At 40.6% G+C, this 27565-nt stretch overlaps 1 long non-coding RNA gene across 1 annotated transcript; it reads right to left on the reverse strand.

Moving 5' to 3' along the window:
- On the reverse strand, positions 1 to 27553 carry LOC102312593. The gene is made up of 3 exons (XR_315899.3): positions 27452 to 27553; positions 5500 to 5554; positions 1 to 5407 (listed from the first exon to the last, which is right to left on the reverse strand). It is a non-coding gene; the product is annotated as an uncharacterized LOC102312593 (long non-coding RNA).
- Positions 27554 to 27565: the final 12 nt, after the last annotated feature.

The following is a 27565-nucleotide window of genomic DNA, read 5'->3' on the forward strand; positions in this document are numbered from 1 at the left end:
GATTCATAGTTATTCATTCAATTTAATAAAATAAAGGAACATCCATTTATTAGTTTTCTTCAGTTCTTATGAAATTCAAAGGTACCCCAGCTGTTGCTGGTGCACCTTGGACAGATCACAGAATAACAAGACAGTAAAACTGTACTTTTATCTTATTTAATTTCTTGTTTGCTTAAACACAGTCTACCTTGTCAAGCACTTAAAAAGAAGAAGAAGAAGAAACATGCACAAATGTTCACTTTTTAATGCTTGGGAACACTTATGTACCATTTTGGGCCTCAAAAAGGTCAAATTGGGCTAATCAATTAAACTTCCAGTTGTAAAAGCATACATTTCTGTAGATTGTACCCTTAAGGAGAAGAATGGCCTTCACCCCTACTTCTAAGAGTGTAGCTGTAAATTGAAATGCTGTAAGTAATCTTTTTGTCTGCTGAGTTACCTTACATGGCTGCTGCTGTTGCCGTGGAGAGAGGAAAATAACAGCCAGCTGCTCCAGAGGTGGAGCCGGTACGCATGAATGTAAGGCAGGCTGTCACTGGAAAACAACATGCACGCTCAGCATAAGTCCTGGCCAGGTGAGGTAAGGTTAATAAAACCTCACAGCTTCCCAGAGCAAAGTCATGAAGGAACCTTGTTCTGTGCCAGAGGTTTCTACCAATTATATCAGATTATCTGCACTTGAATGCATCGCTCTGTGAGCAAAATCGCAGAAAACTCCCCAGTATCCCAGTTACTTGATGCAAACCTCTGTTTTTCCCTTTGTTTCTCCCCCTTTTGAGCCAATGAACCTGTCAGAAAACATCTCCATGAGCTTGTACACAGAGAACAGAGAGGACCTAATTTTACATGTCGCTGTTTTAAACCCAAGGGGGAAGTCAGCAATTTCACTGCTTTCCTGCAGCGGAGAAAAACACAGCTGGAGTCTGGTGAGAACAGCAACAGTCAGGGGGGTTAGTTGCTCCCCTCAGCATTTCAAATCTCAAAAGACATCAATGGGGTTACGCAGAGCAGTGAACGAAATGTCGTCTATTTTGATTGAGATGGATTTTTCCCCCCTTTGTACTTTTCCCAGATCTGCTGTAAATTTGTTTTTCATGGTGGCGTTCATTCTGACAAAAACCTCGGTGCTGCAGGTTCAAGCAAAAGGGCACAGAAGAAAGCACAGAGCACTAAGCTGGCTGAAACACCGCTGGTTTCTGGAAACAGCTTGCACCAGAGCTAATCAAAGTTTTGTTTGTGGAAGTCTGGAAATGAGCTAAAAACTGGCCTGTTGAATTTTCATCACATTACAATAAGGATGATTCGGTTCTCCTTATTCTTCACGGTGCACGTGTTTGCATTATAAATATGCTACTGCTGTCACCTGCAGGGCAAACATAGCACTGCATGTCATCCTCTCTGAGTGTCGATTTGTTTTCCTGTACCAGAAAAAAGTCAAATTCATTAAAAATAGATGGGGCTGGAAAAGAGCAAACATCGTCTCCTCTGTCACGAATTATGTTTGCACAGATTTCTCTCCGCAAATAACATCCAGCGGCTTGTTAATGACAAGTCAGCAACAAATTCAAGTTTCCCTGATGGGTTCCCAGAAAACAAATTTACTGCAAAGAACAGGATGTACGGCTTCAGTAATGCAAAATGCAGCAGAAGGCAGACTTTAGATGTTAATCAGGAAAATTAAGACACACGAATATCCTCACTGATCCCAGTTAATCAGGACGAAGGTAAAAGAAATTTAGATCCAGGTGGATGAATCCACCGGTGGATTGTGGCATTTTGACTTTGGGCTGCTCCACTTGTGTTACAGTCTTTGAGTTTGTTTGTTTTGTTAAGCAGCTCTAACATTTAAATATCTGTAACTGACTGGATTAGACAGCTGCTGCTGAGGCTGCTGATGATGATGAAACACATCTGAATCCACCTTCTGACAGAAACACGTTTGCTTGACAGTGAACGCAAACACCAGATTGTTTAGTGTGCAGATATCGCTGCCATTACTCGATAAGACGATCTGTCAGGCAGCGCGGCTGAGAAACTCGCGTGCACCTGATTGTATCGCCCTGTTTTATTTCAAACTTTTATCCAAACAAGTTGCGGTGTTTCTTCTCCGTGAATATAAAGCAGATTGCGATTATAACTTATCATCTTCTGGGTCTTTGCTTCCAATTAAACGATGTTTTGATGATGAAAAAATAATTTCCTTTTGAAATACGGACTGATGAATTTTAGATTGTAGAAATTAAACCTTTCCCTTTTCCAAACACATTTATTCACTGATCTGTTCTTTCATTACGCAGATAAGCCAAATAATTAGCATGTAAAGCTACATCAAGACCGTTCTCTCAGTCATCTTTTTTTCATTCATCGCCTCTTTCAACAACTGATACCAATTATGTTCGAGTTCAAAAGGGGATTATGATCATGTTGTTGGGCTTCAAAGGTTGATGTCACTCTGTCCTCGGGGGCTAATGTGCAAACTAACCAGCTTTCAGCAATGAATAAACAAACATTTCCACATCTTCTCCTGCCAGACATTTTGCTTGGTTTCAAAAATAACATCATTTGAAATGATACTGAACAGCTTCTGCTCACCTACCAGGCTCTCCCAAAGAGACCAGCGGAGCAGAGTCTGGAGCAGGATTTGGAAGGGGGGGGCTCAAGACAGCCCCAGAGTCATGAAACTTTATTTCAGTGCCATATCCCAAAAATAGCACAGCTGAATATGATTTATTATCCTGCCAAACCACACGTTTTGAAAGTATTTACTTTATGTGGCTCAGTTTGTTTTATTGCCAACCAAATAATTTTTGCTATAATCCAAAAATATAATAATGGGACAGAAATCTCTGTGAAAACTGCTTCCCAGAACCACCTTCCCCATGACGGTGCTCCATTTCTGAAACTACCGCTCTAACATTTATATCCACCTCAGATGATGACCGGCCATCTAGTGAAGGCGAGGCCGGAGCTCCGGGCTCTACTGGCTCTGTTTTATTTATCACTCAGCTATCTGTTTCTCTTTAAACATAGATTGCATTTAAAAGATGGATGTAGGCATCATTAAGACCTCACGTGGGTACTTTTGGGGGTATTTCCTGTTGTCAACTCAAGTTTTTTTCTATCCAGACGAGACCACAGTTGGACGAGAGGACAGAGACATAAAAGAGGATAAGATAAAATACAGTTTATTTATCCCAAAAGACCAGAAATTATTCACACAGCGCACAACAGTTAAAACATTGAATACACCCTATAACAAATAAAGCTTAGACACATTAAATAAGCTCAATAAAAAATAAATACAATATAGATATAATACAATAAAAAACACAATAAATATCATCAATCAAAAACACTGGTATTCCCAGTGGATGTATGTTGAGCCCAACGCACCATCTGCACCTCTGATTCCATAATTAATCATTGGCTTAATTTCTTTTTAGGATGAAAACAGCTACAGTCTGGCAATGGACCATCTGACTGAGTGCTGTAGAGACAATGATCTGGCCCTAAACACCTCTAAAACAAAAGAGATGATTATTGACTTCAAGGGATCTGGGGTCAGGAAACAAAATCTCCCACTCCACATTCATGGTGAAATAGTGGAGACTGTAGAGAGCCTTAAGTACCTGGGAGTCACCCTCACAGTGCAGCTGACATGGTCCACTAACATCTCCCAGCTGGTCAAGAAGGCACAACAAAGACTCTTTATCCTCAGAAAGTTAAAACAAGCCAAACCTTTACAGAAAGTGTGCAGGAGTGCAGTGAAATCCATCCTGACAAATAGCAACAGTGTGGTATGCCAGCTGTGCTGCTGCAGAGAGGAAAGAGCTGCACCGAGTGGTGAGAGCATCAAAGAGTATTGTTGGGACGGAGCTCGCACATCTGGACTCCATCTCTGCCATCAGTTTGACGAAGGCAGACAGTATCAGCAAGGACAGTACACCAGTCTCGAACAGTTCTGAACAATCAAGACAGAAACAGGAACAGTTTTTACTCTAAAATGACAACTTCCACCACACTACACACTTTACTGTAAACATGGCACTGAAATACACACTTCAATACAAACACATATAATATGTGCATAATGCTGCTGTTTCCCTCCTCTTTTGGTTGTTTTTATTCATTCTATTTACTTATTGTTTTTATAATAAAGCCTTTTTACTATGTTTATTGATAATAAATATTCATTCAATCATCCGTATGCAGTTAAAATATAAAAAAAAACTTCAAATGCTGTCTTTTTCCAAATAACCACTTGAATTCCTTTATTCTTATCTCTTTAAATTTAGCCTAAAAAAACAAGCACAGAAGCCTTCATCAGGGAACGAAAGTGGGACTCCGTGGGAGTCCATATTCACCACAGCTGCAGTTGTTTTGATGACCTCAGTGTCAGACTCAGATTATCATCCCTGTGTCCCTAAAAGTCCCAAAGCCAGATGCTGTAGCCTACAAAGTGCAGCATCATCTCTGTGAAACACACTGTACTGCATACTGTAATATAATGCATAATATAAAACCACATAATAACTATATGCAGTTTTTGTGCTAGAGAAAATGAAAATTGACAAGCAAAAAAAAAACTTTTGGAAAACTGATGACGGGTGACGGTTGGAAGGTCGGGTAGTCGGGTATAGTGCTGCACCAAAAGTCTCCCTGTGACTATTTTGTTGTAAGCAGGTTGCTGCAGTCGCCAGTAGTTTGCATGGAAGACGCCGACTTGTCTGCAAACACTCGCTAACAGTTCAAAAGGTAGTGAAACTGAAAGGTGGTGAGAAACAAAGACCATTTATATTTAAAGTAAACATTATGCTTCTTGAAGTATGTTGATTGCAGCAGTAAAGCAGGCCATTTAATCTGAAGGTTTCAGGGTTTTTGCAGGTTTTGTCTCAAGTGTTTGCAGAAAAGATGCCGTCGTCTATGCATCGTCTAACGGCATCCACTGCAACCTGCCAGAGATCAAAGTAATCGTAAGGACGTTTTTAGTGTTGCAATATTTTTGGGGTGTTTTCATCTGATGAACAACATCCAGAAATGGCTCACCAACCAGTCCAGGAGTATTCAGTACCCCACCCTTTTCTAGGCCTGCACAACTGAGGCCCAACATTCAAATTTGGGTTGGCATCAAGCACGATTTTGTCACGGCACACTGAGAGGACTCAAACTTAGAGCTTACCACGATCAGTTTTACAAGATTTAACAAGGAAACTCAAGAATATTTTATGATCCCAATGGATCCGGCTGCAGACAGGCTAAATACACAAACAGTGGTTTCCAACTTTCTTTATTCAGCTTCAGCTCTGAATAAAGAAATGCCAGGGGTTTTTTTATATTTAAAATCTCTTTATCGCGTCCTCGTCAAGTCTTCCCAGCTCCCAGCAGCAGAGTCAGGGGCTGAACAGCTCTGAAAATGTGAGAAGAAAAATTCAGTCAGAGTTCACATTTTCAGTTCCTCCCCTGAGGGACCGCTTCACTAGCTTCTGTGCTCTTCATCACCTGCTGATTATCGCAGTCTGCTCAGTTCGTCACCCAGATGTCCAGAGGTCAGAAGCTAAACACACAAATGAAAGAAAAATAACTGTAATGTGAACATAAACTCTAATTTTATGACCCATGTAAACGGTAAATCACATTTACACAGCTTCCTCCTCCCTGCCACTTTATCTTTCATAATATGTCCTGCATGTATCACCATCACATCACTGTGATAAACAGCATGCAGGGAATGCAAACAAACCATTAATCTCCTTCTGCCAACAGAAAAACAACCCACACCGCAAACATTTCCTAAATAACCAACTCCTGCTTATTTACACTGCACTATTAAGGCTGCGAGGATGATGCAAACAATGAGACAGCGGTGTGTTTGCTTTAAAAAGGAACTGGAAGCAAAACCGTTTATGAATATTTTACTGTGGAGAGCGGAGAGCGACAAAGAGGACGTCTGGAGTCAGCTTTTGATAGTTTTTAAACGGCCCTGTGTGTGTTTGTGCGGCGTATGAGTAAATAACTGGAAGTAGCTGCGGCACTTTGTCTCCCTCGCTCTCTCTGAATACCTGCTGCCAAAGTACACAAGAGGAAATAATAAATAGAAATGCAAAAAGAGAACATCTGGTGGGAACAGTTAAATAAAAAACACATGAAAAATTATGATTATACTCAGGGAAAATACACAGGGGCCTTACAATAAACGCATGTGTTTTCCTTTGTTAAAATGCATTGGATATTTCTCTCCGAGTTATGACGCTGAAATCTGTCTCCCACACACAGAGCGAGCATTTTTTTTTTTTTTGGAAAGTGACCAATGCAGACATGAAAAGCAATCAGATGTGATTGTGTTTGTAATTGGAGAGGAGTTCTGTGTGGCTCCGTAGCAGAACATGGTTGATTGTGTTTGAATAGTTGCTGATTGACTGTAGCTCTGCTGCAGCCAAGCTGTGCACACTATGTGTCCAATAGTTTTCTTTTTCTTTTTAAAAAAAAGGAACTTGAAAATTGCTTCGTAAACTAAGGAGTTAACCATTTATTCCCCGTGCAATCATATTGCTCCTTAGGTCACAAATTCAGCCTGACTGCTGGACTGAAATAACTCTGGTGAAGAGTCGCCACTGGAAAGAAATGTGCAAGGATGGGTTTTGTAATGAAAAATGAACAAGCTGGGTGAGGCAAAGCGCCGTGCTGTGTGGGAAATAACACAGAAGTATTCAAAAGTGCTACTCTTGTGGAGAGGTAATTATTGTCTTTCATAAAAATAATATTCTTAGAAATACGAGTCATTTTTGGGGTTGTACATGCCACATTTCTGGAAGTTTCCTGAACAATAAATAATCTCACATGCAATAATATCACATAATCTCAATCAAATTGTAGCCCCACAGCTTAGCAGTCAGATTAAAAGAGTTTAGACTGGGTATGTCTGAAGACAACTACACAAAAGAGGAGTGTAAAGGCAGGTAAACACTGTGAAATCTCAGATTAAAGACAACCACGATGGAAGAATCACAGTAAAATCTTCGGTCACAGTTACAGAGACACAAAGTGGGTGTCATAATAATATTGTAACCAATGAAAGCCTGGGACAAAATTATGTTGTACCAGAAATTTTGTGTGACTCACAACACTTCATCCTACATCTGCATCATCATCACATCCAGAAAGAATAAATAAAGTGGAAAAAAAGTGGAGGAATTGTAGATCTGCCTTCAAGTCCAGCAGAAACCTCTGGTGAACTCAAGCTGTCTCAATAAAAAATGAGAGCCCTCACAGACTGTATATAAAAGATGGGCAGAGCTTCCAGAGGCCTGCGCTATGAAGCACGATTGAGTCTTATCCAGATAACTTCATGGTTAGGCTACAAACCTATACTGCAAAGCTAAGATATCTAAGATATCAGCATGTATGAAATCTGCTCTTCAGAAAAAATCATCACCATTCCTGGAAGAGCCCTCAGACCTCTGTGTGCAGGTAGTGGTAGGTTTATCAGTAATAAAGAGATTCTGAGGTGCAACTTTATTCCTTGAAATTTTCCCTGCTGATACAAACAATTTTACTAAAACTATTTTTCTATAAGCAAACATGACATCTATGCTGCTGACCTTATATCAAATTTGCACATAGACTAACCTTAGGTTTGAATTCTGTTCAAACGATCGTGGCTCAAGAGTTGGGATCCTTGTAATCGGAAGGTTGCTGGTTCGAGCCCCGGCTTGGACAGTCTCGGTCGTTGTGTCCTTGGGCAAGACACGTCACCCATTGCCTACTGGTGGTGGTCAGAGAGCCCAGTGGCGCCAGTGTCCGGCAGCCTCGCCTCTGTCAGTGCGCCCCAGGGTGGCTGTGGCTACAATATAGCTGCCATCACCTGTGTGTGAATGGGTGGATGACTGGATATGTAAAGCGCTTTGGGGTTCTTAGCGACTAGTAAAGCGCTATATAAATACAGGCCATTTACCATTTTACCATTTCTGTTGTTACATGTGAAACATCACTGAGGCTGTTAAATATTAATTTAATGGAATACTCAATGATAACCCATCCATTCATTTCATTAAATGATACAGTTGTAATACTGTTAACTCGTAACCAGCTTTGTGCGTCCTCTTATTCTGACCAATGTTGGGGTAAGTGAATCCAGATAACAGGAAGACTTATTTCATAGTATGGGCAAAGGTCTTAAAAGTGCAATCAATGTTGTCTTAAACATGCATTCTTAATAACAGCCAGCAGGTGGCAGAAATTCTGGTTGCAAAATAAAACAGACATTTTGTTCAATGGCTGGAAATTGTACAAAGTATCTTGTAGAGGAGATCAAAATGGCAAATGTTTCCTTTCGTTGAAAGAGATCCTTCCGTTGTTTCTGACATCAGTTTCAAACAGCTCGTTCAGTTGTAACCTCACCAGTTGCTGTTTGGTTGGTTTTGGTAAAATGTTAGATAAATGGAGTGGAAACGGTTAATTTACCTCAGTAAAGAAACATAACTAAAAAATTGTGCAAAATAATAAAATCATATGTGCAATTTGAAATAACCTTTTTCTGAAATTAAATCCACTGAAGTCTATTTTCAGTATCCCAAAAACAATTTGTTTATTTTTCATAGACTGTTACAAATATCTCCTTCTATGGTTGTAACTGTACCCAGCAAGACAAAGGTCTGTGTTTACAGCACAGCAGGGCATCGCTGGGGTCTCCTTTCCCTTTCAGTGATGATCTGCCCTCTATCTTTTTTCTCCTCTCCCCGTTTCTGCTATTGTCTGTGTTCCCTCCATGGAGCCATGACTGTGACTGGTCTCACCTGGCTCGCTGGTTTGCACACCTGCACTCAATCTTTAATCAGTCTCCCTCTGCATTTAATCCCTCGCCCATCCATCCAATTTTGCCAGATTGCTCTGCTGGCTAAGTAGAGGTACCATGCAGGGTCGCTAGTATTTGCACTGTAATCTTTCTGGAGAGTTTAACTAAGACCAGAGCTTTTCCCTCTGGACATAACTCTGGGTTTTCTGCCTTTACTCTGACCTTCTCATGTATGCCACCAGCCACCCTGCCTCCGTTCCCTCTGCCTGCTCCCTGTCCTCACTATCTCTCTGCTTTAGTCATTTCATGTTTCTATACTTCTCTGCTTCAGTTCACCACTCCAGACCTGTAACGTTAACAGAAATGGCCATGGTGACAGCACCCGTTAGTTGCTATGCTCCTTATTTTGAAACATCAGTGATTGTGTTTTAGACTCAGCTGTTGTTGCTGATGTTTCCATATTTGGCAGGATGGAGCAGTAACTTATCTTTTAGAGTTAGCAAGCCTGGTTAGCAACCTGCATTGTGCAACACGTGGCAAAAACAACAGATTTATTTGCACAGCCTGTACCTGTAACATTCCTAACTAAAGCAGGCACATCCCTAGCCTCAGGCTTCAACCAAACCAAATGGTTTTGTAATTTGTCAGTTGTTATGAATCAGCTACAGAGATGGATCAGGCTATTAAAAAAAATCTGAATTTCATGCCAAGAATTGGACGCTTTAATGTGGGACTCTGAGGAAATACTTAAAATGCTTTTCAAGCCACCCTCAAACTAGAGAAGCTGCAGTTGTTTGACTTCATTTTTCAGCCAAGAAGATTGCCACTTGGTTTACAAGAAAACCGATGTCATCGACCACTTTGGGGAGGTGACGGTCTAGACATCTGTGGACTTTTCTTTGAAATAACTGAAAGATAAGTAGTTTTGATTGGAGCAGGAATCTTCAGGAGGGCTCTCATCTGAATCATATTTGGGGTCTGCCTCTTCAGCATGACACCAAAGAGGAGGTAGTCCAGTAACTGATAAAAAGACCACTGAATGGTAAGTATTTGTATAGCGCTTTACTTGGTCCTAAGGACCCCAAAGCACTTTACACAATTATCCACACACACATTGGTGATGGAAAGCTACAGTGTAGCCACAGCCGCCCTGGGGCGCACTGACAGAGGCGAGGCTGCCGGACACTGCCGCCACCGGGCCCTCTGACCACCACCAGTAGGCAACAGGTGAAGTGTCTTGCCCAAGGACACAACGACCGAGACTGTCCAAGCCGGGGCTCGAACCGGCAACTTTCCGATTACAAGACGAACGCCCAACTCTTGAGCCACGATCGCCCCTGAAAACAGTGAAGAGCTGGTTTAAAATAAGTGAAGGACGGTATAAAGGGTTCAGTCAGGCAGCTCTGAGGGTTGTGGTAGTTCTTTCTAGATTAAGTTTTACTGGGCTTTTGAAATATTTTCATATTCTTGAGGCTAAAGTCAAAGAGACTTTATTTATCCCCAAGGGGCAATTCAGATAGATGACACCTTGCCGACCATACATACAATACACAAACATCACATTGGGGAGACAGGTCAGGCTAGGTAGCACTGGCCGGTCGACCACATGAGCAGCGACCCCGAACCGAAACCATAGAAAATGCACAGCATGAGGAAAGACGAGGAGAAAAAAAAGAACTCCCCCAGACTGAGCTTCAGCAGGGAGATCAGTTTGAGAACAGGAAAAAAACCACCTCAGCACATGAATCATCACATCTCACAACATAGAAGACATAAGCTTCGAAGGCGTTTGGAGGGGTTGGGGGGGTGAGTGCAAGTATGTGTCAGTGTACATGCGTATGTGTGCGTGTGCGTGTTAAATTGCTGTGATGTGACACAACAGATGTGGGACATCAAAGGGAGGGTCACTGGTTTGCATCCAAAGCCCAGCTGCTCTCAGGAAAGACACAGATTGGCTTCCAGGGCAGAGGAACACCCAGGTGTGCTTATATGCTGAGCACATAAATGAAAATCATTTTCTATTGTGTGCAACATAAACCTGCTCACTAAATACATATAGGTAAACAATGTCTTGTTCAATGATGTTAAAACAAACCCCTTAATTCAAATTCAGGAAGCATTTGCTCATTTTTTGCAGCAAAGTCTTCAGCTCTGACTCAGACTGGAATGCATCCAGCTCTGCTTGAAAATAGACTTGCACGGGACTGATCCTCAAACAGAACAAGACAGCAATAAAGACCTCCCCTGCAGCCTTGAATTTGATTTGTTTTGGTGCTGTTGTGGGGAAAAGTCAGCTTCATAGCATTATGTGAGTACTTTATTCTGAAGAGAGAAATCAACATCATCATCTCTGTTTTGAACTCACAAATATCAGAATGGAAGTCACGCAGGCAGACTAGACTCAATTTTCCAACCTCCAGCTCAGTGAGATTTCTTTTTTTCTGCTGACACAAGGTTTTCATTTCACAGTAAAGACATGCTTCTTGCTTCAGCTATTACCTGAGAGGTGTACCTTTTCTTCTCTTCCAGCTAAAATCCACTTTCATACCAACTTATAGCTGGTTTTAAGGACTCAATCCTATCAAAGAAACGCTATAAAAGTCCATTAGGACCAAATGCCTTTCTGTGACATTTCAGGAGGATGATTACACCTGGTAAAACAATTTAAAGCCTCAAAGGATCATTGAGCATCAAACGATTCTGGACCAGGAGTTCATTTTTCCATGCTTATGGGACTATAAGGAAAGCTTTTAAAGAACCTATCCTTCCCATGCTCCGCTGCCGAGCGGCTCTCACTTCTGAAAAAGAGAGATGATAGCTTTGAATGACCTTGACATGCTTTGCTTTGTCTCATCACTGAGCTGCAATTCCAAGCAAATCAAGCACTGCCATGCCTGAGCAAGAGAGAGAAAACAAGACCCTCAGGAATACACACACGCACATGCACACACACAATCTCCCAACCCGGTCACACCTTCTTCACTTCACCACCGTGACATTAAGATGACAGCAGCACCAAGAGGAAATGAGAAACATGAGAGTGGGAGGTCGGGTGATTAGTGCAGGTCTCACAGCCCCACCTTGTGTTCAAAGGCAGGAAGTGACACACATACAGACACATAATAGGGATGAAATAAAGATTATTCAGTTGCTGAACACATTAAAATAGAGTCCTCATAAGCAGATGGACATAAAGACAGTGGAGCTACAGTTTGCTGTAGAGAACTGGAATCAGGTTAGGCTGTGCTGGAATTGCTACACTGTTGTCACTGACGCACTGGTGCACCTGTTATGCTGCTGCAACCTGTTTTGTACAATAATTCTCACTTTTGGCTCAAGAAATGGACTCATCATCCTTACAGTGCACATAAAAAATGAAATAAACATTGCAAACAATCTGAAAATAAAGAATCCCTTTGATTTTACCTCTGCTGAATCATGAGGTCTGAATGAAACTAACTAGTAACTAATGGAGGGATAACCATCCAGTTCTGTTTCTCACAAGCTGATTTGCAATTACTTGAAGGTACATATTTTATTTCACTGTTAATCAACCTATATGTAAAGTGCTTTTCAAGTTATATTTTATTATTTATTCATCAGAAAAATATTTCCAGTGGCATAAGCTTAATTTTATTTGACCACATGGCTAACTTAATCCTTCAACATGGAGACAGAAATTAAGTCAGACAGAGCAGTAAAAGCAGGACCTCGAAGAACAACTTAAGGGAAGCTAGAGGAGCTTAAACAGGGCACCGTGTATGACAATCAATGGAAATTCTGGGATTGTGGACAGAAACTAACTGGTTGTCTGCTTGATCTAATGTTCATGTTTGAAAATCCAAGACTAACAGTGCCATAAAGACCAGTTACTTAATGGATCGAGACTTCATCCGTAAAGATTTGCAACAGTATCTTTCATCTCAAAAATGGGCAATCAAAACTACCTTCATGGTTGTTCCTCTGGCAGAAAGTCAGCGCTTTCCCACAAGAACTTTCACACAGACTCACAAAATACTAGCAATAGAGAAAACAGACTTTTAAATTGGATCCGCTATAAGAATACTGTGCATGTGATCAGTACAATCAATCAATAATAGCCTAATATGAAGAAACAGAAATCAATAGTGCAAATCAGCCTGTTACCAGTAATTCAGAAACACCCCAGGGTTGTTTTTTTTTAGAAATCTCTCTTTTTAAAAGCAGCATACATTAAATATATGTTGTAGTACGCCTCAGAGCCTGCATGTAAAATATGTGCAGTTCCCATTTTGCATGCTTATTAGCCACATTAGCATTCAGTTAAAAGCACCGCTGTGGCTAAGTGAAGCCTCACAGAGCTGATAGTCTCTTGTTTTCTGCTGCCCGTTTCTGAAGCAGATCATATCCCAGTTTTCAAACGTGTCATTAAACAGTAAACTGTCACTTTTACAGACACGCAGCCTGAATCTCTGATTGAATGCTGATTGCAAAACAGAGAAGAAGATCACGATGAAGCAGCAGAACGACACAACAGATGAATCCTGCTTGTTGGCATGAAAAATATTAAAGGCAGTCAACTGACATGGAGCAGATTAGCGTTTAGATGAATAATGAGAACGTACGGAGCTGGTAGATGGGCATATTCAGCATTGATGGTATGATTTCTCTCTCTCTCTCTGCACTATGAAAGACGTGGCTACTAGCTGAGCTCACGTAGGCTGAACCAGCATTAATCTCATAATTTAATATTCAGTCTAAGCACAGCTCTCAGAAAAGGGGAATGAGAAGAAAAGCAGCTTGGCCTAAGGGGGACGGTGTGATTCCAAAATGTTGACAGTGGCCTCTTGCCATCAAAACCACTGAATCTTATCAGTTTTACAGACTTGTTTTTTGATTGTCGACTTATTTCTGCAGATGAATGCAGATTATTACAGATGGATTTCGTTCCCCCTCTGTTCCTCCACCCCCGTGCCTTTTTCGCTCACGGCAACATCTGTGACAAATATAAAGAATACAATGAAAACCCACTTAAGCTCACTTAACACTCATGCATCCAATCTGCAGGAGGGTCCGATAACAAGGATCTGCCGCAGGACTTGCAGCCTATTGCTTCTGGATTGGAGCACGAGGGGTGAACGAGGGGAGCTAGTGAACATGCAGGACCAGGCTTTGGATTGTTCTAGGGGTTAAACTTTATCCACTGGATTTCCATCACAAAAGCCTCCTCAGCAGTGAGCAGACGTGACCTTGGGGCCTGCCAGGGACAAACTGAGGAAGTGAATTCAATGAAGCGTCCTCCATTCACGTGTAGGCCTAATAGGTCGCTGTCTATCACACCAAGTACCCGACCCTAGGCACACCTCCTCCTCTTACACTGGTCAGAGTCCCTTTATTATGCTGATCTAATGACTGTGGAGGGTAATCCCAAGGACCTTCATTTGAATCAGGGTGATGTGTTACGCACTCAGCCAGATTTGAACTGACACTGGGCCCCATACCTGCCAACTTGGGTGAGCGTTAAAGTCAGCCGTTGCAGTACCAAAACAAATTTATCCTTCTACAATTTGTGCATTCGTTTATTCTGATCTCATAGTAAAATCTCTTGATGCAAAAAAACAAATACCTGCACACAAAGAAAGCAGTGGTAGAACATGTGCTGCAGAGATATGATATTGCTGGAAGGATCTGTCTTGTTTGGACAGTAATAGAAAATATCTCAGTGAGTCCAGTTTGACAACAAAATACAAATTATTTATAGAAATATTTGTCTTGATACTGACCCTAATGATTTAGTTTCAAGAATATCGACTTCACCAGCTCACCTGTGTGATCCCTATAACTTTCTTATCATGATAAATGGGCGACTGTATGGTTACACTTTTAGCTACACTTCGCACTTTTGCTCTGGAAAGCTCCTGCCCTTCCCCTTCCTCGTGGTCGGGGATTCCTGGAACTCAAGATTGGGGTTATCGAATTTTTAATACACAATTATCATGGGCAAAAGAATCTCTAATAATGATATTATTGTCATAGCTATAGCAGGAATGCGTAGTTGTAATACTCCGTATTGTGACCAAAATCACAAGAACTAATTTTGGAGAATAATCCAGTACGATCATAGAGTGCATATATTTAATTAACGTAGAACAACAATTCTGAAGTCTTGAACTTCACTGTCATCATTGTGGGGGGTTTTTTTTTCCTTTTTTGGACCATAGTTGTATTAGTGTAGACAAGACATTAAACATATTGCTAAGCTGGGCGAGCAAGAAAACAGGCTAAACAGAACAAACTTAAAAGTATCAGACAGATGGAACAACTGCCACCTATGTGTAAACCTTTAAATGTTTTTTGCCTTTTAATACACTGAAGAAGACCAGACAGAACCTGCCTGTCACTCGAATTGATCACATCTCTAATAATGCAAAACTTTAACCCTTAATACAAATTAGACGAGTTATACACATTAAAAGAATACGCAAAGTAGAACAGCCATGAATGCGGTATCAGCCACAGGAATTAAAACGGCTTTATTTCTTCTGTAAAGTTGGGTACTTTAATATGGGAGTATATAGCCGACCTCAAGTGGCCACTTAAGGAACTGCAGTTTTTTTTTTACATTTGCACACTGCTTTAAACTGTGGTTTTGAATTTTATTACTTATAACTCATTTTACTGAGAAGGTGCCAAACAACCAGAAATGATACCAAAAAATAAAAAGAAACAAATATTTTTTTCCATAACTGAGTCACAGTGTAGACCTTTTATTTCCTGATTTAAGGGAGTAGAATATGTGTTTCACAGTTACATGTTCAACAAATAGACAAAGTGCTAAAGACGAAACTACTATTAACCACTCTGGTGTTTTGGAGAGGGGAAAAGACGGTACTGGATGCGATGTTTGCCATTACCATGATTGCTGACATGGTCAAAATAAATTGATGAGATTTAAATTTGTGACGTACAACCTGTTTACCTTTTGGTATTCAGTCAAATACATCGCTAACTTTATTCATTGTGTGCTCATTTTTGGCTCTTGAAGTGCAGGGAAAATAAAAGTATTTGGAATTCTGGTGAAGATTAACCACAATGCACAAAAAATATAAAAAATGTATAAGTTTTTACAAGTCATGAACATCTTTCAGTTTTTAAACGACCATCAGTGCTGCTGTACCACAAGGTCATTGGTCTAAGTGAAGGTGTTGATCCGATTTACTCATTAAGTAAAAACAAAACTGTTTTTATTTCAGATTTATATTTTTCACTCATGAGAATTTATAACTCAGAGAGCTGCTGAGAGAGATGCAGACTCCCAGTCTTCTTTAATTAATGCTCAGCACAGTGAACTTCATAAATAAGTATTTTCTCAGACTTGGAGCCAACCCTCTTCAGCCCAGCAGACGATTTGGTGTGTCCCTGCCTGCAAACTCGTGTGAGATTATTCAAACCCAGAGCACAATTTTTAATTCTAGCCTAGATCCCAGAGTTTCCCAGGACACCAAATATGTTAAAGTGAATTACAGGGTAATGCAGTGAAAACAGTGCAGCAGAAGCCTAAAAAGAATCCACGTAATGAAATGCTGCAGTCATAAAAATATTCCCTCAAATTACACAGAAGTTTAATACAGCTTCATTAAATGATGCAAAATCTAAATATATATATATGTGTGTGTGTGCTGTTTTCTAACTGTGAAGAGTGTTTTTCTTTTTTCAAGTCAAAGAGACATGGGAATAAAAGATGCAATAAAGCCTAATGTGTTGCCTTACCAACAAGGTTACAGCCTCAGGGCTCCAGCTCCCCCGGGCCCCATATTCACTCTGTGTCAGTCGCTTTATGAAAAATGCACCATTATATTCCATAAACCAACTGACCATTAAATTATAGTGTCAGCTCAAATGATAAAGCTCTCTGATAAGGCATCTTCATTTCCACACAGCCATTTTACCTTTGCTCTGATGTGCACGTTGCATATTCCCAAATGAATTTATGTTTCAACAAATTACCATAAATAGCGGGTAATCAGGGACTGCAAAGAAACTGTTCGCCCCGGGGCCCCTTTTCAGGGTTCATGTTTATGGGTCAAACAAATGAGTCATTCTCTGGTTTAAAAAAAAAATCGGAGCTTAAGCAAATAAAACGCTGTTTTTTTTTTGTCCTTCCCTACAAGCAAAGAATGTAAAGCATCTACACAGTGTGATTTTTATGAGGATTGGAGACAAACTGGTGTAAGAAGTCGATTTAAACGTCCTCTTTAAGATCCTTTAAAGCAACAGGAAGCCATCAACACCATAAAAACACTCCAGAGAAAGTTGCAAACACAGGCAGAATGTTTGGTGCTGGCAGTAAATTCAAAATAATCACTTTTCTTTGTTTTGTCCATCATCTCAGTACAGTTATGGTTAAATGCAGGCTTCCATGATTAGTAAACCATTTAATTTATTTATATTTCATACAGCTTCCCAAGTTGTTGAATTTGATCCTACAGGGAAAATCTAATATTTTTATAATAATGGATTGCATTTACATAGCGCTTTTCGGGACCCCTCAAAGCGCTTTACAATACCATTCACTCTCACATTCACACACTGGTGAAGGCAAGCTACAGTTGTAGCCACAGCTGCCCTGGGGCAGGCTGATAGAGCCGAGGCTGCCATATTGCACCATTGGCCCCTCCGGCCAACATCAGTAGGCGGTAGGTGAAGTGTCTTGCCCAAGGACACAACGACCGAGACTGTCCGAGCCGGGGCTCGAACCGGCAACCTTCAGATTACAAGACGAACTGCCAACTCTTGAGCCACGATCGTTCCTTCCTTGTAAAAGTTCATATTCTAGTTTGTTTAATTATTGCACACCTTTTACAACCGAATAATATAAAAGCTATTATGCCAGCACACACCTTCAGTGCACGTGGCAAATTCTCAGGCTATAAATTTTCCAGTGAAAGTAAACAATCTGAATCTGATAAATCTCTGTGTAAACAAAACATGAAAAGCCTGCTGCAATCACAGACTGAGCCTTTACGTGTTTTATTGATTCTTGAACAGTCATCCCACGGGGATATGAGTCTGCAAAGCATATTGGATAAATCATGATTTATTATTTTTCTGCATGTGAAGAAATGCTGCCAAAATATGCATAAATGTAATTAACTGACATTTCACTCAGGAGGAGTGAGTTCCCATCAGGCACTGGTTATCAAACAATTTATTTCTCGTAGTTTACGACCGAGCTTGCCCTCAGGCGTGCCCACAGATCACTGTGGATTGACTCTTGGGGAGGCAGAAGAAAAGAACAGTGCTTCCAAGTAAGCCATTACCTCTGCCTATGGGGTTATTAATCCACACAATAAAGGTTTTAGCTCTCAGCAACCCAGAGAGAGAGTTACAGTGATTATGGGGGGAAATGGTTTGATGTTTTACTCTGCGACAGTTTGAGTAACAGTGAGGGGTAACACTATATCTTATTAATCAGTGGTTGGGGGCATATTCACATCTGTTACCAGTGGTAAAAAGTAGCTAAGTACATAGAATACTCCTTGTCTGCTTTTCTTTATATTGGGCCTTAAATATCTGACTGCTCATTTTTATGACTTTAAGCTGCGGTTCTTAACTACGGTATTAAGGGATTTACCTCACTTTAAATATGTATTTTAGACAAATGCCTCCCAGACAAATGTCCCTTCATAACAACAAAGGAATTTCATAACTCTATCCACTGATACTCTTTCTGTCCCAACAAGGAGCTGGAGCTGTCTGCTATGCATCACTTTAACTAATTTCAGTCACCAAACCACTTGTTTATAATAAGTATTATAATATATATTATATATATTATATATAATATAATATTATCCCCTTGATAGTAAAATTATAATATTGTTATCTGCAAGGCTTTGTGCCTCAGTTTTACTGAGAAAAGTTCTTGTATTTTAAATTACTGTATTATTGGAACTTAAAAAAAAGCATGTCTCACTGTCAGTGTAGTTGTCTAACAAGGCTTGCCAGTCTTTTCTGGCACTCCATCCTTTCATCCAGATTCATTCATATCTGGTTTCAAACTACAAAGTCCAAAAACAATGGGTGGAGGCATCCATCTTTTATATACAGTCTACGATACAGTCTACATAACTCTATAGTCATGCAGCATCTTTGCCAAACCAAACAACTTTACAGCAGTGAGAATGAGGCTGAGTTTAAGTACTGCCTGCTATGTGTTAAATATTCCTTAAAGAGATTAAGACCTTTGTTCATATTTATTAAGTTTCAACAACAAAATCTATTCTTTTGAATTTTCTGCCATTGCATATGTAAAGATCTTACACTGAGCTACATTAATAAACTTCCTTTTATTAAACAAATTCAATAATTTTGAATAACTAACTAACTAACTCGAAGTTGCACATATTATTAAATCAATAAGTAATATAAAATACACCATGCTGAAATAGGTCATTCTACACAGTGTGTGCTATAATTGTACAGTAAGTTTGCATTTATATGCACTGTGTCGTTACTGCCGTCAATTAAATCTCATAAAACACCTGCATATAAAATGTCACTCAATTGAAAAGGAAAGAAAATTGTCACCTTTTGTTTTCGTATCATGTCCTCTAATAAGGCTATCGCTACTGATGAATTCATCGTTAATAAGCACTTACTTTCTAAAGCTGGTTTAAAACGACATCTGTCTTCCAGATTTTATAAGCATGTGTTTGTGTTCAATTTGAAAAATAGTAGAACGCTGTAATATAAATATAATTAGAGCAGAATATTTCTCTCTAAATTGTTGCATATAAACTGGTATTACATGAAAATACTAGTGCAAGTTCAGGCATTAAAGACTCTTTAGAAATGTAAGTTTGACTTTCATTTCTAGCGATCACTTTTCTTACATAAGGCACCGCATTCTCCGGGTTGACCTTTTATCCTCTATGAAACTATATAATAGTACTTTACTACAGACAACGTTTATGTTCACTCACCCTAACACATGGACGACTTAATCTGACTTGGCAGTCATATGGTTGCAGTTACCTTGCTTAAGCTGTTTTGTGTTAAGCATAATGAGAGCCATCAAACTCCGGTAAATGCGAGACACTCCTCAAAGACCCTCCGCTGAGGACTTTTCAAATGTGCCACGGTAACAATTACATGTAAATCAGACCAGCAGGCTGGAATTTTAAAAAGTTGAAACAAAAGAGATGGATGAGAGCAGATGAAACTTTAATGGATGTTGGGAAGGAGTTTGGTTATTTTAGCAGCATTTGAGCCAGAAAGAAGAAAAGATGTTAAATCAGATAAATAACTAAACCTGATGAAGTAAGGCAAATATTTTTCTTATGATTTTCTGTTCCTACTTCATATCAAGCTTTAATCCAGTTTTTAAAAGATTGATTTAATATCCTTTTAGTTATTTTCTGTAATTTGCGTACAGATACTATTACAATGGCTGTCTGTGAAGGTTCTCAGTCATCCAGGTCGTCGTAGTCTAAAGAGCCTCGAAAGAAAAGCGTTTGAACTTCTTTAAGTTGCTTAAAGACGTTTCACCTCTCATCCGAGAAGCTTTTTCAGTTCTAGGATCAAATGGCGCAGAGTCTCAGATTTAAGCCCTGTGGGAGGGTCCCCCTAAGAGGGACAATGGACCCCCTAATGATCCTCTACAAAATCACATGAGCCAAGGTGTGAAAACAGGTCACAATCAGCCAGGGTTTTGGGTGAGCTCATTGTGAAACCTGGCCCCACCCTATCATGTGATTTTGTGAGGTCAGATGGCCCAGGATGTGAGTGGGCGTTAAGGCGTCTGGGAAGGGATCTCAAAACTGGATTATAGATGGCAGACAGTTGGTGTCGTAAACCACCGCCTCTGTTCAAAGATGGCCGTTCACAGAGAGTGGACTCTTTCAAACCGTCTGTTTATTACAATGGTTGGTACTCATATTAAACACGGATACAGTTTTAAATAATGAGGTCAGAGTATGTACAAGTAATCCCCGTGAGACTGCTTTAAAAAACTCAGTTTCAGACAGTTTTTTTCTGCACTTGACTCTTTATAGATATTTCTAACTGGGTCATCTTCCCACTAAAAGCCTCAGTCATATAGACCTAGAGACCAGTCCACCACACCCTGGCAACATTCAGCCACTTGGGGGGAAAAAATCTGTATTCCCCAACCAAGTTCCGAGCAGTTGCTGGAGGCTGCTGGCTGTATGTAAATAAAATCAATCACAAAGGGGATGAGAAAAAATAATAATTACCTCAGTATAAGAAATAACAATCATACCAGCAGTGTAAGGATTCACAAATGCCAGCAAACTCTTGGAGATTTCTGAAACTATCGTAACGGATTTGAGGGGATGTGGAAAAATATGTTTACACCTGAAAAAAACACGACCACAACAAAGACTGAGGAGGGGAAAAAGTGCCAGTATTTTATTTGTTTCTGTCGTTTGGCCGGTGTATAAAACACTGGGACACGACCACATAGTAATTGCCTATGCTGTGCCAGCACAGCATAGGCATAAGTGCTGGCCACAACATCAGCCACCTACATAGGTTACATCCTAGACTCCACAAAGATCTCCCACAGAAGCCTAAATCAGGCATTTAGCCTGGCTTTAGCAATACATTTCACAGCAACTGCCAATAACCTCTAGAAATCCCCTTTTAACCTGTCAGGGAATACTAACTTTTTCCCCATGAGCAGTGGTTACCAGGTGGTTGCCAAGAAGTCTGTAGACCTGTGTGGCCCGAATGCTGCTCAAACCCTCTGCTTATGTGGGACAGACAATTAAGAGAAAATTGGTTTAAAAGGTGAGGGAGAACTGCTTGTGTAAAACAGAAGATGAGCAGGGATGAGAGTGCATGAATAAAAATGTGGAAATATTCATACGAGGTCCCTTTTAATAACTTAATGTTCCAATGAAACTACTATTTTACCCCAGCCTTCACCACAAGCAGTGTGTAAGTGCCTTAATGCAGCCATAAAATTCTTTAATCATGCTTCAGCTGCTAAGCTGAGGGTTTTACCATGTGTGGCTATAACAAGCAGTTAACACTATCTAGTAGCACCAAAGCTGTGATTTTAATAATGATAAATATGCCTAGTAATTCAGTAGTCAATTATTGTGTGGAGGTGTGTTCATATTTACACTATGAGACGCAGATCTTGTGAAGACTGCAATTATCTACCATCTATATGGAATTAAGGCTATTTAAAGATGGCAAATAGCAAGAGTAGTGTCTGCAAAATGAATTCATTCTTATTTTATCTGACCAGTTGGCAGTTATTTAACCTGAAGTGAAATGGGGATTGGAACTGCTGTTTGAGACTGAAGAAGTGCTTTAGTGCTTCACGGATGCTCAGCTGTGTGGATGGGAGAGTTTGCACGGTTTCACAGCGAGTGCACCACACTTACTTTCAATATTTCATGAAAGTGCTGCACTAGCACAGTGTTGTTTGAACGGAGTGAATCACTGAACAAAGTATTTAATTCATGCATTGACTTTTCCACTACAGTTAAAACATCACAGAGCTATTTCTTTGGGGTGTGGTTGTTCAGCTCAGCAGCGTTGGGTTTAGTCGATATTATCGTGCTGCCTGATGCAGAGCCTCGGGTCCTGTCCGCATTTGTTTCACCAAAAACGGTGATGTCACAGCTCCAGATATTGATGGATATCACGGGTTAATGGAGTGCAATGAGAGTGTCACAAAGAACTCTATCCAAAAAGATGCCACTAAATGTCATCCGCCACCACCGGAGTCAGTGCGTGGTTAAATTTAGGTGGGTGAAAGCTTCATGTGAGCGATTCCCCGTGGCTACGTCGTGATTCACACGCTGCCTCAAAATGATGCTTTTTTTGGTTGATTTTCCAACTTCTTGCAACAGCTGTGAGGGCGATAATTCCAGCGTTACACGGGCACTGTGAGGAAATTAATTTCTCCACAGCCTATAAAAAGAATGAAAAATCACCTCTCTGTTTCAGTTACTTATCTTAAGGCAATACTGTACCAGCTGGAGTCTAATGAGCACGGTCATGCTGTAATTTTGGAAGTTCACACTGACCATTCACAGCCCAGCTTTTTGTACAAATTAAATTTGAATTCCCTCTTTTTCCCCTTCAGTTTGTGTTTATAAGACACACAACATTTCAGGCTGCACTGACAATCATTCGGGCAGTGGGGCTCTTTTAAATTAACGCTTCTCACAGTTTCTTGTAGACAGACTCACAACAATGAGAGACCCACAGCAATATTTGTTAAACATGAAACAAACTTGTTGCTCTTACATTGTCCTCTCTGACTCCAGTGAAGCGTAATCTGCCTTTTGTGCAGACTCCGTTTGTGTGATTCCTTCACTGTGCTGCGGTGACTGATGGATGCTTGTACACAGACTAAGAAAGAGCGAGAGAGACCTCTCAGTTGAGATGGGAACAGGGAAAAAGCATCTTGGACAAAGGTCTTAATCTCTTTGGAAATTAGACAGTTATTATGTATGTTGCAGGCCAACGAGGCCTACTTTGACTTTGCTGTGTGGGCGTGTTGTGTTCCTGTCTTCCCAGCCTTAGGTGCCACCCATTTTCCTGTATAACCAGGAAATGTCTTAGTAATTAACCCTGAGAGTGCTTAATCTATGTGTTTATTCTTGCTTGAGGGAGAGTGTGCGTTAATTCTCATCATCGTTTCCCAGTTTTATTTCAGCATTTTTGCTCTGGTTTTTTTTTTGTTGAAAACAGGTGCTCGGCTGTCCCTTTAAGCTAAATTATCAATTAAACCCTTTTTTAACTCCCTGCCTCCTTTTCCTCGTATACGTTTATTGTTCCTTCTCCACATCTGAAGTGTGGACTCTCTGGAGAGCGTAACAAATGAACACTCATCTGGGATTCAGACCCAGGACTTCTTAAACGTGTTATTTTTGCTTAGATTTCTTAGTTTTTGCTTAGTTTTCTAGTAAGATAAACAATTCACAAGGACTACCAAAGTAATGCATAGTCATAAACATGTGCATAGCTATCTGTTATCGCAACTGCACACGTTTAAACGTGTGCTGGCTTGCAAGTGACACGTCAGTCTTGTTAGGTCCAACATTTAAAGATTTCTGTTTCTGCTGTTTTACAGAAATTGACCAGGGTACTCAATCAGACATGCAGCAAACATAGAACAGAGGAACAGAGATGTTTCTGGATTAATGGAGAGGAGTGCACATTTGAAAGCAGCTTTAGACAAAAGATGTGACATTTACTGATGTAAGTGGCTCTCTTCTCTTCTCACGGAGGGGGGGTATGTGTGTTAGATCTTTGGGTACAGCATTTGTAACTCTTTAATCTCAAATACCCACTTACTATCTATTTGGATATGCAATTTCATTGTGGAAATCACCATTGAATCATGTAGTTGAAAGCTCCATTAAAAATGCTGGTAGGTGAATGTATGAGCTCAGATTTTGTTGTTATGCTTCAATTCTCTTCTTTTTTTCGTCTTCACTGTCTTTTGCATGTGCCCCTGCTGCTTATGTAAAATCATGATTTTCACATCAATTGGCACAGAGCAGGGCGAATCTGTTATTGTTTGCTTGCATGCATCTTCAAAGCCACAGATTTCCACTCCTAGTTGGATGTGAAAGCACAGTCACGGCTCTGTGTTCAAGCTGGAGCCCAATGTCCCCTCTAAGCTCTAAGCGCTGAATGTTCACAGACTTCAACTGACGTCACCGCTGCTGTCGTGCCACGATCGGTGATGAAACACCAGTTTGCCAGGCTTGAGATTCAATTCGTCACGTTAATTTATTAGGAATTTGACATTCAAAAGCAGATCTTTTTCACTTGAAGGTTTCTGCAAAGTATTCCAATCAGTACTCGTGCTTTTAGACTGTGATTAAAAGAAACATAACAGGCAAACTTGATGCATAAGAGCACTGGATCAGACTGTGCCAACAGGACTACACCATGCACTCAAAAGGTTTACTTTACTTTATTGTTTACTTCCCATATTCCTCCGTTTTCTGGCTCTTACCCAGGATGCAGGGGCATGCTCTAACCACCTCGCCTACGAGGCGTCAAGGAGGCATCCTGGTCACAACCCTGAACCACCTCAACAGGTGGATGACAAGCTCCTAACCCAGACACCCTTTTGAGGAACCTCATTTCTGTTGATCGTATCAGCGATCAACTGAAATGAGCTGTCACTTCCCACAGCTCATGGCCATAACACAGGAATGTAGATAGACCAGTAAATCTGCCTGCCTTCATGCTTACTTCTGTCTTTACCACAGACTGGTGCAGCATCCCCATCACTCCAATTCATCCATCAATCTGTGGCTCCACTCTCCCCCCACTCATGAATAAGAACCGAGAAACTTGAACTTCTCCACTTGAGACCCCAAATGATTCCCAAACCAAGAGTGGGCCCTCCACAGTTTCAAGAACCATAGCCTCAAACTTTTCATCCCAGCCATTTACCACTTAGCTGCAAACCACCACCATGAAAGCTGGAGGTTTTCACTCAATGAGGCCAACAGGATCTGCAAAAAGCAGAGACGATGATCCTGAGACCACAGACATGCCACCCCCCATCTCTTGGATTCACCTAGAAATTCCTTTCATAAAAGCAATGAACAGAATCGGTAACTAAGGGCAGCAGTAGCGGTTTCTCCCAGAACAAGTCTGACTCGTGTAAGCTGCTGTGTGACTGAGAATCTTATAGCTGTGTCTAAACACGTCAGATTTCTTCAGTGTGAATTTGTGTGGTCACTGGTTGATGACTCGGTTCACGTAAATAAAACCACACGCATGCTTGCTGCGGGCTGTTTTACTGAACCAGATAATCCCGTTCGGTGCGAGGCTCATTCAAACCACCATTATGAAACACCTCTCAGTTCTAAAAACAGCAATATCATAAGATTAGTAACACATGTTTTTATTTAACATCAAAACTTCCTCTGTGTGGACTCACACAGTCATCACTGTACAGTGCTAGAGTGCTGTGGGCTACGCATTCTCTCAAGCAGACTAAATGGAAAGCGTATATAAAGGGACAAAAAATTCAATCAGAAAGACCTCGACTACATACTGGTTTCACAGTGGGACGGCGCCGTCCTCTCACACGTGCATGTATCAAAGCCTGTGAGCGCGTAAAGGGAGAGCACTGGAAACAGGCCTCTCAGCCACCGTTACAGCAATCCCTCATTCTGACTGAAACATGTTTACACAGAGTTAACAATGCGAAAGATCGAAACGTCAAACAAAGAGTTTCCATAAAATGTTGTGTAATAATGAACACCTGTCAACTGTGACTTTCATTTCCACAACATATTAAAATGTGAGGTGCAATTGGATTTTCTTCCACTGCATGATTTAAAAATAGGTATGTATTTCAGAGGAATGACTGCTTTCAGCAGAGGCAAAACTATCACATCTTCCTAAAGATGAATATATCTGAGTTTTGCACTTAATGATAAAGAAATTCACATCAGCCAAAGCCTATTATTCAAGACATTTAAATGTGTATGGATTAAAAACAAACCGTCCCCTTTCTGTCCTAAGCGCCACTAAACAGGGAAGTGTATATTTATGAAACTAATTACATTTAAATGTATTTATATAGTGCCAGTTCACAACAACAGGAGTCATTTGTAAGGTAAAGACCCCACGTGCACACAGGCTGTGACTGTAGGCAGCTGCAAACATCCTACAGTGGAGGCTGCAGGACGACAGGACTGTAAGTTGGATGGGTGAGATGCTCAATAACAAATAAATAGACATGTTTTTAGCTATTTATTTACTTATTTGTAAATCTCCAGCAAAAAAAGGGAAAGTATCCATTTGAATGTCAATAACTGGTGATTTTCCACAGATGGGAGGTGGGGGAAATACATACTGTGTAAAAAAAGGTCTGAACTATTAATTATGGTCAATGCCACGAATCCTAGCTTAAGTTACAACATCCTGACAAACTGTAGGGGTTTGTTTGTTTTTTTTAGTTTGTTTGGGGGGTTTTGTCCTGAGGAGCCAAAACCCCTGTAGCTTTAAACTGAGTTATCAATGTCCACCATTTCTGAACTACTTTACACTCATAAAAGTGTTGATTATACCAAACAAATGTATAATAAATACTCTGTGTGTGCACAGGGTTGCAGGAGTTGGGGCTTTAAGCTGTGTGCAATTCAATAGGGTAGAGTAGGAAAAATATAAAGGAAAAACATTTCCTGCACACACGGGGCTCGTAATTTGTGGCTCCGCTCCTGAACACACTCAGTAAAATCTGATAAAGACATTTTATATGTTCCTTTACAACATACTGAAACCTTATTCAGATTTTCCCCCCAGAGACACCAAAACATGTTCCCTACTGCAGCTTTAAATCCAGCTTTATTGTGATACACACGATTTCAAACCAACTTTGCAGTCTTACAAGTGTCTACCAGAATAAGCAAACACATCATGCGCTACAATGTGTGTACATATGCTGCAATTGGGCTTAAATACCCGTGAGCTGTGTACATTGCAATAGGGTGGAGTTGGGAGGGGAGGTAGTGGGGCTGGGGGGTATTTCTTGCACACATGGGGCTCATAATTTCTGGCTACGCTCCTGCACAGGCTGATAAAGACATTTTCTATGGTGACTTATTGTTACACGACTAACGTATTTTATTCCTCGTATTAAAAAAAAAAGAAAAAACTTACTCATTAGGCCCTTTATTGCTTTGGCCTCGCGTAGGCTACTTCTCTCACCAATGCGGCGCACGTGCACGAGCGGTGTGCGCAGACCGGGAGCGCGCGCGGAGGCGGTCCGGGGCT

Source organism: Haplochromis burtoni, unplaced genomic scaffold (assembly GCF_018398535.1).
Source record: "Haplochromis burtoni strain Fernald_Lab_line unplaced genomic scaffold, NCSU_Asbu1 Contig_64, whole genome shotgun sequence".
Classification (NCBI taxonomy): Eukaryota; Metazoa; Chordata; class Actinopteri; order Cichliformes; family Cichlidae; genus Haplochromis; species Haplochromis burtoni.